The sequence below is a fragment of the Felis catus genome, chromosome F2, assembly GCF_018350175.1.
Source record: "Felis catus isolate Fca126 chromosome F2, F.catus_Fca126_mat1.0, whole genome shotgun sequence".
NCBI lineage: Eukaryota > Metazoa > Chordata > Mammalia > Carnivora > Felidae > Felis > Felis catus.
In genome coordinates this window covers 13126673-13141641 of record NC_058385.1, presented here as the reverse complement: position 1 = coordinate 13141641, position 14969 = coordinate 13126673, and the positions used below count along the sequence as shown (strand labels likewise).

General features: G+C 36.9%; 1 long non-coding RNA gene across 9 annotated transcripts in view; it reads left to right on the top strand.

Annotated features, from left to right (window-relative positions):
- LOC123383070 overlaps positions 1-14969 on the top strand; it is a 279873-nt gene that overhangs the window by 136510 nt on the left and 128394 nt on the right. Inside the window, exon 4 of one of the 9 annotated variants that reach the window (XR_006592372.1) lies at positions 4702-4843. The exons of the other annotated variants lie outside the window; for them this stretch is intronic. This is a non-coding gene — a long non-coding RNA (uncharacterized LOC123383070). The remainder of the gene's footprint in view (positions 1-4701; positions 4844-14969) is intronic. 9 annotated transcript variants of the gene reach the window in all.

Here is a 14969-nt window from a genome sequence, read left to right as displayed (position 1 = left end):
TAATAAATGTCATCCTACATAGTATAGAACATTTCTCCAAATCATTAAGTTAATTTGGGGGGATAAAAAACACAAAAACTCCATATTCTTTCAAACATGAAGATACATACTCTACTCTAGGCCAATATAAGGAGTATATACTATGAACCACAATTTAATCAAGTATTCATTATACTTAATGTCACTTCTCTAAAGACTATATTTAATATTACTTGCACAAGAAAAAATTATTGTGCAAAATAGCAAGTGCTATAGGTAAATATGAATGAAATCCTCAATGTAACTTTTTAAAGCTAGAATATTCAGAATTACTGCATGTTCTCTGCAGGTCATGATTTTATAAAATATTTTTTCTTCCCCAAACATGCCAGTGTTCAATCCTGATTTAAATTTATCCTTATCTTTCTAAAGAAGTAAAGCTATAAGTAATTCTCCAAAAGCAACAATTTTCATCTTTAAAATTAGATTCCATCAGATCACATCAGTGAAGATAACTAAGACCACGGAATCGTCTCTGTACATAAAATGCCTGCCATGGGACACACTGGGGACTTTGATATCAGCTGGGGTTTTTTCCTGTGTTGAGCAAGTTCTGCATTATTTTTAATGCTGCAAAATCTCTCCTCTGCAGTCTTCTGCACAATCTCTTGAGAACGTGTGCCTTGGTGTTGGGGTTGCCTGCATGATGATGCCTTTCAGAATATTAAACTGTTACTGAATTCTGACTCATAGTGTTACTAGGAACAGAGAGTACTTCACTTATCAGTGACTTTTTATTTTGTGATGCTGCTGTTCTGCTCGGTCTCTAAACGTCAGATGGCCAATTGATTCTACTAGATACAGAATGCACATGATAGTATTGTTTTCAAGTCCTGTTGCTTTTACCCTCTAAACACCAGCTCTTCACAGCTTTTATACAACTACTGCTTTGATTTTTGCTTCTATCATTTCTTTCATTGGCTTTTATTTGCTGTTTGTCCTCAGCTCTTACCTCGCCTCCCCCACAATCATCCTTTGTATTATTTCCTAAATTATATTGCTTCTTACCTAAAATTTCTTATTGGCTCCATATAGTGGTCACAGAAGATAGTTGGTATGATTTGTCAGCAGGATGAAGTAAAAAAAGAAAGCCCACAGTCTTTTTTCCTGGCCCACCTACATGACCAAACTCTTCTTACACTGTTCTCTATTCTTCCCCCTCTCCTTCCTCCTCCTTACCCCCCTCCCTTTTTCCCTACCTCTATCTCTTCTTTTCTTCTTTTATTTACTCATTCCAGAAATATGTGTTGAGATCTCACTATGTGCTAGGCACTGTCCTAGGCTCTGGAATACACTCATGAGTAAAAAAGACCAGTCTTCTGTTAGGCATATAGAATACTGAGGGGAGATATCCTTCCACCAGATCACAATTCCCATGTGTGTTAAGTTGAGGCCATGATAGGTACTACAAAGGAGCACAGTGTGAAAAAAGGATACACAGTGGGAGAACTTTACCTAGGCAAAAGGGATCTACGCAGGAAGATTCTACAGGCTGTATTTATTTACACGTGGCATGAAGTAAGAAATCTGTACCTGGTGGTTTTCATTTATTCAATTAGGGACCTACCATACTATGCTAGTGCTGGGGAAATAAAAAAAGAATACAAAATATAGAGACTCTACTCTCTCCACGATAGTTAATTATCCAAGTTAGGGAGGCAGGAGCTAGGACGAGGGCTCTCTTGGAGGAGGTAGTAATGACAGATGAGATGGAGTTTGAAAGCCTAACAAGGATGACAAGATAACAGCAGATAATTTGTGTCCTCTCTCTTTTTTCTTTTTAAACCTGACAAGAGATCGATCAATTGTATAGATCTTTCCAAAGCACCAGCTTTGGGTTTCATTGATTTTTCTGTATTGTTTCCTTGTTTTCAATTTCATTGATTCATGCTGCACTTTTAAAATTCTTATTTCCTTTCTTCTGCTTGCTTGCTTGAACTTTTGTTTGCTGTTCTTTCTCTAGCCTCCTAAGGTAGAGAAGATTAGATTAATGTTTTTTGATCTTTCCTCTTCTCATACATACATTCAGTGCTATAAATTTCCTTCAAATCACTACTGCCTTTATTGTATCCCGCAAATTTCTATGTTTTATTTTTAATCTGTTCAAAATATCTTTTAATTTTTCTTGAGACTTCTTGACTTGTGTGTTGCCTATGTTGCTTAGAAGTGTGTTGGGTTAAAATAATGCAACACAGAGGCTAATAGACTGAGGTGGCTCTAATGCCTTGGTAACCTACCCGAGGACACTGAAACCTAAGCCAGACTCAGTGCACTGGTATCGGAGAAAATGAAACTTAAGAACAACCAATCACATACAGCCAACAGGGCTTTCCCAAGCAAGGCAGCTTCTTGAGCTATAGCCAATGAAATAACTTCCTTGCTCTGCTCCCTGTCTTCTCTACAAAAATCTCTTCCCTAGTTCCCGTCAGTGAATCACTCCCAACCACTTGCATTGTCACTGCCTGATTTGCATCAATGAATGCTCAACTAAACTGTTGAAAGTTTTAACGTGCCTCAGTTCAGCTTTTAACAGTTCTGGATAAAATGCTTCCCCAGCCATGTTGAGAGGAACCATGTAAATTATGTGATAGGAATGACTTAAAAAGGAAGAATTCTATCATTGACCTTGACAGGATTTATAGGCAAAATATCCTGGTGAAGCATTTCACAGTAAAGAAAGCTGTCATGAGTAATGTTGTCAGGTCAAAAAGGAAGTAAAGTTTCTATTATTACAACTTTGAAACATTAAGTTTCTTAAAGAATCAAAATATTAACAAATCAGGCCACTATATAAAAAGATCTTAAACATTTTACATAACAAGAAGAAAACAAGTACCCAGTCGGAAACCTCTATTTGCTAAAACATACCATTTTTGGACTAAATCTTTGTGGATGGCCCTCTAGTATATAAGGTACAAATCTGATTGTCGAGATCTGCAGATAAAACCCATCTTCCCCGTTTATTCTTTGTGTCTTCTTGGCATCTTACTTAGATTCTTTGAGTTGAAGTTCCTCGTACAATAAAGAATACAATGTTTACCTCAAAGTGTTGCTGTAGGAATAAAATTAAAAACATGAATGTAAAATAATGTGTACAGAGTAGGTGATCAGTAAACATGAGCTATTTCTCCTGTTGTTGCTTTTAGAAGGCTTCTGATCCAAGTTCATGATTAATATAAGATAAATCTATAGAATTTCTTCACACTCATCTATTTCTGTGTATAACTTTTTAATCTATAATTGTACACTTTAAGAATGCTTTAAGAATCTGACACATTGAAAACTCTCTAGAATCACTAAAGTAAAAGTTCCACAGCTCTGAAGGAAAACAAATAATAGGAAAATTAGCCTATAATTTTAGTAATTGTCAAGGTGGCACTACCATGTCAGACTAATTCCTTTGGAAAATCTAAATTTTCAGTATATTCCTTTGTATTTTAAATGTGCCAGATGGCATGTGATTGAATTATTTACATGCTATAGCTATTACTTAGAAGGAAAATGATCTATGTCATGTAATTTCCAAGGAAGCAACAATAACTTAATTGTGCTCTTGTTGATTTTAAAGTGTAGCATGAAAAACATCCTTGGAGACTTCCAAAGATACACAAAGTACTCCTAAAGAGAGCAATAGAGACACCAGGAGAATCTAGCTGTGAATGTATTCCAAAAAAGCTGTTTACGTGTTAAGGGACCCGGTTTAATTCATGGTGTTACAGCTGTGAAGTTAATGTACAGATCTGAGATTCTATCACAAAGGACCATTATATGTGCTTAACATGCCACTTAGTCCTGTAATTTCCCCTTTTATAGTAATGCATAGTAATGCACATATATCTTAAAGTACTAGATGAATGTTGTGATGGTTGTTAATAATAACAGTAATGATGAACATGACAATAACCACTATTTATTAAATGATCAAAATATGCTGGGTCCTTTCTTTAGTGAGCACTTTGTACACATCATCTCCTTGATTCTCTCAACAACCCAATTAAATCGATGCTATTATTATCTCTATCTTGAAGAAAAGGAACCTAAGGCTTTAGTAGATAATTTGCTGGGGAGGGTGTTTTTGGTTAAATACCCGGTCGTCACTCCTCGTGTCCGTGAACTTATTCCTTGCCAAAGAACATCAGGTTTTTTTCCAAGCATGAAAACACCTGGAGATGTTGGGTCCCTCTCCAGCTCCAGGACTAAAAACTGAGTGGTCTCATTCCAGCATATTCCTTCCATCTCCCTTGGGATTGACTGAGAAGTGAACTTGAACACATATCTCCAAAAGAACTATAAGGTCTACTTTTGCTGCATGACTGGTAGGAAGAGTTTCTCACTTTTTAAAAAAAGCAAACAAACAAAAGCCAATGTTCTATCTTCTGGGCTTTGAGTGTTGTGAGGATGTAAGACCTAGATCTGCTATCAGCATCTTGATACTACAAGATGAATGAATGTGAAGACAAAGCCCTCAAGCCATCTCCCATCCAACACCCCAATACCAATTCCTCTTACCCTGCTCTATTTTTTCCCATAGAATGCATCATTTTTAGCATACTATATAATTTCCTGTTATTATATTCAAGGTTTATATGTGTTATGCATTATTATATTCCTTGTTAATATATGTTATCATATATCACTATTGTGTTCATTCTTATATTATAGCTTCACTCCCTGGCAACAGTGTAAGTTCCACAAGAGCAGAGGTTTTATGTCTATTTCACTCATATGAACAGTGCCTGCCACAGGGAAGGCTCTGCTGAAGACAGGAGAGTGGAAACAATAGAAAAAAACCTGGATCACTGAGGTACAGAGCTAGCCATTCATCTTACTGCTACACTTCCTGTTTTGTGAATAATATGTTCCCTTGAAATCAGAATTATATGGGTTTGGGCACTGCTTTATTCAGAGTCAAATATATCAAAAAGTAATACACCTACCAAGTTTTTCTGCTAGGAAAGATCATATATGAGATTCAAATGTATAGACATACACTTGTATGAATTTTGAGCTGGACACTCAAAACCATATTTTTTTTTCACCAGCATGCTATACTGCACCATGGACATATTAATGAGAGATGCTGTGAGATCACCTTGAAGTGGGAGAAGGAGGTAGAGTGGGAGTTATGGAATGATAACCATAAACCATAGACCTACTGTGCATTAGGCATTGGAATGGACACTAGGAATGCAAGGGTTCACTGAACTTGCTCTTCATCCTAAGACTATACAGGGGGGTATACATTGGACTTGGGGGGAAGCATGAAGAAGTAACCTACCTCTGTCAATTAGGATGCTTTTAATAGTGAACAAGAGAAAAATCCCAATTGATCTACTCAAACATATGTGGGATTTATCATTTCATATAATAAGGAATCTGGAAGTTGGTGGTTTCAGGGTTGTTCAATTCAGAGGTATAATAAATGTTATTAAGGACACAGATTCTTTCTGTCTTCCTGCTCTGTCACCCTAACTGGCTGTTTTCCTCATTTTCTCAAAGTGGCTCAGTAATTCCAGCCATCACAACCTCCCCCACATCAATGTCAAGTAGCAGGAAAAAATAATTAACTTTCCTTTCTATTTTGCCAGCTTTATTGAAGTAATATTGACAAATAAAATTGTAAGACATTTAAACAGACAACATGATGATTTGATGGAAGTGTACATATACATCGTGAAAGGATTCCATCACCTCACATGTTTGCTTTTTTGGGGGGTGGTAAGAACATTTATCTTAGAAAATTTCAGTTATACGGTATGTATTATCAACTATAGTCACCATGCTATACATATGATCCTCAGACCTTATTCATCTTATAACTGAAAGTTTGCTCTCTTTTAGACTGATCTCTCCCTACTTCCCCCACTCCTAGCCACTAGCATCTACTCTTCCACTGTTTTCTATGACTTCAACTTTTTTCTTCTTCCCTCCCTTCCTTCCTTCCTTCCTTTCTCCTTCCCTTCGTCCTTCTCTTTTTTCTCTTCCTCCTTTTCTTTCTTTCTTTCTTTCTTTCTTTCTTTCTTTCTTTCTTTCTCCCTCTTTCTTCCCTGCCCCCCCTCTCTCCCTCTTTTTTTAAGATTCCACATATAAGTGATACCATGTACTATTTGTCTTTGTCTGGTTTATTTCACTTAGAACAATGGTTTCCAGTTTCATCTGTGTTGTCAGAAATGACAGAATTTCTTATTTTTTAAGGATGAATAATATTCCATAGTGCATATATATGCTACATTTTATTTATCCGTTTATCTATCAACTGACAGGTTGCTTCCAAGGGAACTGTTCCACGGGTAGCTGTACAGTGTCTCTGAGAAGAGGGAGCTGAGGCAGTTTCTATGTTGCCATTTTGGTCAATTGCCCTTCACTCTTTAAGCGCTAAGGAAACTCCCCTAAAATATTCCCTAGGCAAATGTATTGTGTGTCATTGGATAGATTTGAATCATATGCACATTCCCAAGCCAGGCAAGGGAAATAAATGTAATAACCATGATTAATTTGGGAAAAGACAGACTTGTGCCCTGAATCTGCAAAGGTTTACCGGAAGTAGGCATTTTATTTAGAACAAGGTCACAGCACAGAGCTGATATCTGAAAAAGTAAGAGTATTCTTCATAAGAAAGGTAAGGGGGGATGGCTGTTGAGTGGACCTCAAGTGTTTGTGACTTTGGTTTAGTTCTCATGTTACATGATCCTTCATAGGCATTTGACAGAGTCACTCAAATCCTTTTCTGGATTTCTATGAAACAACTTTCTGTCAGCCATTTCCTAATTATTGTAAAAGTTAAATATAATGAATATAAAACAAAATATGCATATATTGTTTTGGGTATTGTGGCTACATTTAAAAAAAGCCCCAGAGCTTAGTTTAGTTGCTTAAAATAATACTTATTTCCCATTCTTTTTTTTTTAAGTTTATTTATTTTGAGAGACAGAGAGAATGTGTGTGTGTATGTGCATGTAGGCAGAGGAAGGGCAGAGGCAGAGAAAGAATCCCAAGCAGGCTTTGCACTGTCAGCGTAGAGCCCAATGTGGGGCTCAATCTCACGAATTGTGAGATCATGACCTGAGCTAAAATCAAGAGTCAGATGCCGATCTGACTGAGCCACCCAGGTGCCTCCTCATTTCCCTTTCAATCTGCATCCTAGGCAAGGCTCAATAGGAATACTTTGTGTTAGTTCCACTGGGTGCCAGGGTGGCTGGAACGGTGGGGCTACGATCACTTGTGACTCATGCATGTGACACGTGAGCTAAGAAGCAGCAGCTGGGGCTCCTTGGCCATCTTTCCCATTCTCTGTATCGTCTCTCCATGTGATCTTTCAAACTGTGCCCTCAGGGATTCCAAGGTGTGTCAGCTGAGAGAGAGAAAAAGGGAACCAGGAAGAAGATTTATGTGGTTTCAGGTGTTACATAGTGTCGCTTTCACCATAGTCCTAGCATTCACACACAGGAGGAGGGAACAGGGAATTCGGCTTTTGTGAGGAGTGTCAACATCACATCCGAAAAAGAACATGTGGAATGAGACGTATTAGAGCACAGATATTAATATGTATTTTTAGAATATCATTAGTGATATTGTAAAGATTATTTGGGTAAGAAAATAGAAAACATTATGGAAAGTTTAGCAAAAGAGACACATAGATAAAACCTATGATATATTAAAGTACTTCCAAAACTAAATTAATTAAAACAGTACTGATGGCATATACAAAAATCAATGAAACCAAATAGACACCTTTAGAGAAAGGCCCTAAAAAATGTACTATATTATGTAAAAAGTATGACAAATCAAGGGGAAGACTTCTAAGTAAATATTATTCATACAATTGTTTGCAAAATTAAACTCCGGAGGAGTTAAGTACAACCAAACAAAACGTTCTATTACCTAAAGGTAAAAATGTTAAAAATACACAATTATCAGATATTTAAAAATGAGCTGCTTATTTAGTGTATAAGAAGATATTCAACAATATACATAATCAAGGAAACCCCTAGCTCCACATGCAAACAGTATGCATTAGAAAGAAAATCAATTATGTCGGTATCAGTTATGTCAATATCAGGTAAAATAGACTGAGGGCAAAAGAAGTATCAGATATAACATGGACATTGAGTACTGATAGAAGAATCAGAAACACGAAACAGTGAGGAATCTATATTCACTTGAGAGCAGAGCTTTAAGATCATGCAACAAAGATTGACAGAAGAGACAACTCCACAAACACTGTTAAAAATTTTAACACGTCTCTTTCAACAATTGATAGAATTGTGGCTACAAACAAACACCTAAAGCTTGGTTGCTTAGAATAACAATACTTATTTCCCTTTCTTTCTTTTTTTTTTCTTTATTTTAAGAGAGAGAGTGCACATGTGCATGCGGGCAGAGCAGGGGCCTTGCCCCTCACAAGTCACACACACGCAAATCAATGAAGCAACGATGATCTGAGCAATATTATCCCACTACCATGACCCAACTGATACTTATAGAACAATACATGCAACAATTGAAGATTACATATTTTTGCGAGTGTGCATAGCACATTTGCCAAGGTAAACTGTATGCTGACCTGTAAAAACATTTTCTTTTTTTTTAAATTTCACTATAATCCTATTAGTTCCAGACATGCAGTGATTCATATAGTGGTTCAATAATTCTATTTCAAGATAAGAGTGCTAAAAATATTTTCAATACATTTCAAAGAATTGAAATTTTTAGAAAAGACTTTTTTTTACTACCAAAGTAACAAAGGTAAGAAATCATTATGATAATAAATTTAGAAGCAACACAATTGGTGGAAAATAGCAAAACAGTTAAGAAAATTATCTACTTGATTTATGAAATGATTAAAAACAATTGAGTTTAAAAAAAAACATTTTGAGTTTATAATAATATGAGAAATTTTTAGATTATGTAAAACAAAAACAAAGTCAGTATGTAAGTTCTACCTACCACATGATCACTGTAATTGAAAACCTTAGAGTATAGGCGCACACTTCTGGCTACGACATGTTAACTGATACTGGAATTGTCCTTGTGGTGACGATAACAGCAAAACTGAAAAAACATATATAAAGTAACTGTTTTCAGGCATTGAACATCAGGCAGCTGAGGAATGTGAATCTTGAAAGAAGAAAAATACCTAATGTGGTATCCAAGATAGGTCACCCTGACTTTATGACTGGAGACACTTTCCCATTGTGGACCAGTGTTCCTACTGAATGGAGGAAGGCTGGATATTTGGGGTCTTGAAATGTTGGAAATTTATGTGGCGGAACCTGAGCAAAGGGAGGGGAGGTGTAGGCTGGCAGGAAGGGTAGAACCAAATGGTAGGGGGGCAGTTAAAATGGTGACGTGTGGGACCTTTTGAGGAAAAAATGACCCATGATAAATTTCCTGTGAAGAAGATGGTCACGGCTCTCTGAATCTAATGCTCGAGTTAAGTTCTTACTCATAAAGTGCTCTTCTGCCATTTCTCTTTTATTACAAGTCTTCGATAATTGTCGCCTGTGCACAGCAGTCCTGTGTTTGTGGTGTTTGACAGAACAGAAGTGGGTGGAAGAGGGAGAGCGTCTCAGGAAACTGGAAGTGATACTGAAGAATTTAGTCACAGAAGAGAAAGGTCCTATGTCACCAGGTCCACAGGACATACCTTTTCTAGTCTAATTTGAAGTCTATCTCAAATCATGTTTCATAGAGGTAAATAAATTCAAATGACGAGATGCAAAATGTGCTGAAATAACACAAAACTTAATGGATGTAATCATTTTATTCATAAAATCTGAAATTCCTTCCTAATCTGCATGTGATGGAAGACAGTTGGGCAATTATTAAATAACAACACATTGTTAAAGGGAAATATTAGCTTACAGATATTAAACTTAGGGTGTGGGGTTCACTAACACATTCCCTGACGTGAGAAATGCTGACAGGTTGTAACTGCACGGTACTTACAATAGAACTAACAGAAACCACCTCTGGGAGAGGGAGGTTGTTCTAGAGGAAATCCTCTGGGGATTTCTTGCTGATTCACCAAATCAAATGCCCCTTACTACAAAAAGGCCTCACTGGAGTCTTTGTTAGATTCTATAAGAATCTGTACTGACTGGTTCGGGATACCTGGGTGACTCAGTTAGTGAAATATCCAGCTCTTGGTCATGGTCTCATGTCGTGGTCATGGGTCAGGTCATGATCTCACAGTTAGTGAGTTCGAGCCCCTGTGTGGGGCATCTGTGTTGACAGCGTGGAGCCTGCTTGGGATTCTCTGTCTCCCTCTCTCTGCACCTCCCCTACGTACTCTCTTTCTCAAAAATAAATAAACACTAAAAGCAAAAAGAATCAGGGCTGGTCAAGGCAGATTTGCTAAGGTGTAAACCATAAGGGCAAAGAGAGGCACTTCGTGGTACTTAGAGAGCTTCAAGAGTGACTTAGAACAACAGCACACGTCTGACTACTATAGTTGGAAATGAGAAGCTTAAAAATAGATATGGCTTTTTATTTAATTATGCCATTTAGGCTCTTCTTTACAATGACAAATTGTGCTGTATACAGGAAAATATTTAAATCGCTTAAATAAAAATTCAGCACAAGCTGCTCTTATATTTGCATGGCAATCATTTACTGCTTCTGTAGAAAGCATGAAAATCCTCTATGCTCTACTGACATTATGCTAGATAGACTGACATGTAAGGGTGCATCTGGGCTACTCTCTGCTATCTGATCAAGAATTAGAGATATGAGGGGCGCCTGTGTGGCTCAGTCGGTTAGTGTCTGACCTCAACTCAGGTCGTGATCTTATGGTTCATGAGTTCGAGCCCCACATCGTGCTCTGTGCTGACAGCTCAGAACCTGGAGCCTGCTTCAGATTCTGTGTCTCCTCTTTGTCTGCCACTCCCTTGCTCATGCTCTCTAAATAAATAAATAAATAAATAAATAAACAAACAAACATTAAGAAAATTAAAAAAAAATAGGAATCACCACAATAAAATATTCGGTTATTGGTAGGTAAATATTCCACCTAAAAACATGCAAAGATGCCATCCTATGTAATACATATATTTTGCAGAATTTATTCAAACCGAGACACCAATTTGCTATGCATATTGTGCTAAAATTCTTATTCAATTCCTTTTCCTGCTTTAATAACAAGAATGTTTAAAACAATGTATCACTTATCCATTTGGAGCCATAGTCATACTGATAGGAATTCACTTAAAACTGTACATGAAGATACCTTGGAAGGCAAGTCCCACTTCAGCATGAAAAACTAAACATGGGGCTACTGTTTTGAGGTTTTATTATATTTACATATTTCCAAAGTCATTATTTGTTCATCAAATCAGCATTTTCTTTATATTATCTTCAATTACTACATTAACAATAACATGTGTTATAATAACTTGTAAGTGTGCTTTTTCCACATGAATAGATGATAAACTGTGATAAACAGGATGATAAACTTAATTTTAGAGAGACTACCTACTTCCAGAGCAAAATAGGTTAATTAAAACATTCCAGGTGCCTCAAAGGGAAATTCACATGGTACATAAGACGAAAAGAAAATAAAAAGAGAAAGAAGAAAAATGTGGGGATGAAAGGCATATATACAAAACAGGTCACTAATCAAAAGGTCAATTAAGTTTGAATCTTCTAAGAAGAAAGAGACAGGGTGCACTCAGAAAAGTGTTCTCTTTATAAGGTCCACTAAGACCTTTCAATTTCCAAGTTCAATAGTTTCTACTTTCAGTACTTGCCAGTAAAATTACATTAATTTTTAAAGTGCTTTGCGGGCCTGAAAATATTACTTTATCCTGAATGCTCACTTGATTACTGTTTTCTGAGGATTCTCCTGTTATAACAGATAACATTATGCAAATTTTTATAAGGCCACCCATGATACCAAAATACATTATACTAATAAACTGTCAGGGCTGGAGATAGTGAATGACGGCACTTCCATAGTCCAGATAGAAAAGCCAGTTCTAAAAACAGATGTTTGGACTTAAGTTAGCAAAGTTTGTTTTTTGTTTTGGGGTGGGTTTTTTTGGTCCGTTTTACAGAAGTGGAAAACGGGTTGTCTGTGGATCATGTGGTGAAAAATATTAACTAACACAGGCCATGGAATCTTAATGAATAAGTTTAGGATGAATAAATTAATACAAATTTCCATGATGAAGGAAAGGCTTCCAATCAAATGCAGCAACCTGTAAATCTGTTGACATCACAGGTGATTTTTTATTAATGACTCTTCTTGCGGTAGAAAATACCTCATATACTAGAGAGCATTGGTATCCTTCACTCAAGTTAGCCTTAGATAGAAATCTTAGAGCTCACCAAGATAAAGGAACTGTGCTCCAGAGAACTTAATTATAGCTCGGATGACTGAGAATGATAATTTCCTTGGAAAAAAGTCACCACATTAGATACAATAGTTCTTTCATTTATTTTACTTACCCAGAAAAGTCCATAAATTCTTGCTTTCCTTAATTTTCACTATGTACACACATGGATTATATTATTGTTTCCTAACCGTTATGATAATAAATGACTTTTAACTGATAATAAAATTATAAAGAATATTGTATTTGTTTTATTACATTTATTTTTTTTTATTTTATACTCTACCCATTATTAGAACTGTGCATTGTGGGCCGTACCTATTCATAATTATAGCCATTATTCTCAGAGGCTCATCATAGTCAGAAAATTTATATTCCCTGTGCTTTTTGTCACTTATGTTTTTTTTTTAAATGTGTAGTTCACAATTTGGTTGAGTGAGGTGTCACATCTCTCGTGTTGCCTTCAAAATGGAGGTTTTCCTGCTACAACTTACTTTTAGAAGAGCATAAACTGTAGAAATGACCCAGGCTCCTGACTCTGGAGGTTTGAAAAAAAATTGGATAATGTAAATAGAAAGTTAATAGATTGAGAAGATTTTGAAGTTCACTTCCAAATGTACAACAAGAAAAGCTGGACAAACCGTAAATTAAGATTTTTATTGGACCCATCAGAAAACTGAGGTTTCAGGCACATTTGGAGAGACAGGCGCATCCAGAGACAGAACAGAGATCTACCTACCTGGAGCAGAAGCTATTAGGAACACTTAAATGATAGAGCACAGTTTTAGGGGGCTCCCACCCTTCCATGGACTTTTCCTCCAGGAAACCCACCAGGTTCTCACGTGACGATCTGACAATGACCCCTTTAAGGGCTTCCTCAAGAAGGTGGGGAGTGGGGGAGAGTCGCCACTGTAAAATATGCCCAGATTGTGACAGAGGATTCCTCCCCACTCTATGCCCCTCCAGACTTCCAATCTCAGCAAAGAAGGAAAGAAACTTAGCAGAGGCCAGGGCTTTGAGGAAATAGATTGGGAACCAGGGAGGGAAGGAGGCAATGGAAGAAGTGGGGGGTGGGAGCTGCAAAGCAGCAGAAATACTGTGAGGTCACAGTCCTGAGACAGTCTTCACCCAAAGACTTAGGTTTAATTAGAATATTACAAACACTTCCGCTCCCCAACACCTTACCACCATACCAGTAGCTTTCTAGTACAGTAACAGTGGATTGCAGCTAAAAGAACTGCCAAGATACAGACTCTCACAAGTGGATTACAAAGAGGGGGGCCAAGTCAAGAGAGGAGACAAAGACACCAAAGGAATTCAAAGCCTTTGGTGACTATAACTACAGCAGATGTTAAACACAGCTTCATCCTAGCCACATTGATACAAATTCTCCAATGAAAGATCTACTTACCTCAATTCCTATTATCTGATAACAATGTGTCTAGTTTTAAAAAAAATCACAAGGCATGCAACAAACAAAAAACTACTCTCTGAAGAGACACAGCAGTCATCAGAAGCAGACTCAGATATAACAGATGTGGGAATGATCAGAGAATTGAAAATAACCATGGTTAATAATTTAGGACTATAAGAATAAAAGTAGCATACAAAAGTAGATGAGTAAAGTATGGGGCACCTGGGTGGCTCAGTCAGTTGAGTGTCTGACTCTGAATTTCGGCTCAGGTCATGATCCCAGGGATGTGGGAGTGAGCTCCGCATGGAGCTTACTTAAGATTCTCTCTCCCTGTACCCCTCTCCCACCCCGCCCCACTCTGTCTCTCAAATTAAAAAAAAAAAAAATAGATGGGCAAAGTAGACAGAAAGATGGAAACTCCGAGAGTGAAAAGTGAATGCTAGAGAAAGAAATTCGGTAACAGAAATGAAGAATGCTCTTCAGGAAACTTTAAGTAGCTGGGAAAAGAATCAAGAAGTGTGAAGATAGGTCAATAGAGACTTCCTACACTGAAATGCAAAGAGAAAAGGAAACATTAAAAAAAAAAAAAAATAGAACATCCAAGAACTGTGAGACACTATCCCAAGGTATACATACGTATTCATAATTGAGAAACCAGAAGTGGAAGAGGAAAGGGAGCAGAAGAAAAATTTAAAGTAGTAATGGCCAAGAACTTTCCAAAATTAAAGACAGACACCAAGCCACAGACCCATGAAACTCAGATGATACCAACAGAATAAATTTTAAAAGCAAAAACAAAAAGCCACACAAATATTTAGTCATATTACCATTCAAACTGCAAAAAGTTGAAGATGAAATCTTGAAAGAAGATGAGGAAATGAAAAAATATGTGTACTGTTACCTCTAGAAAACAAAGACTTCTCATCAGAACACATGTAAGCAAAAGAGAGTGGAGTGAACTATTTAGAAGGAGAAAGCGTCAACCTTGAATTCTTTTTTTTTTCTTTCCTCTTTTTCAACCTTGAATTCAATATGCAGCAAAATTACATTGGAGAAAAAGAGACAAATTTTTTCTCAGATAAACAAATACTGAGGGAAATCATTGATAACAGACTCACCCTTCAGGAAATGTTAAGAGTTCTTGGGGCGCCTGGGTGCACTTGGTTGAGTGTCTGACTTTGGCT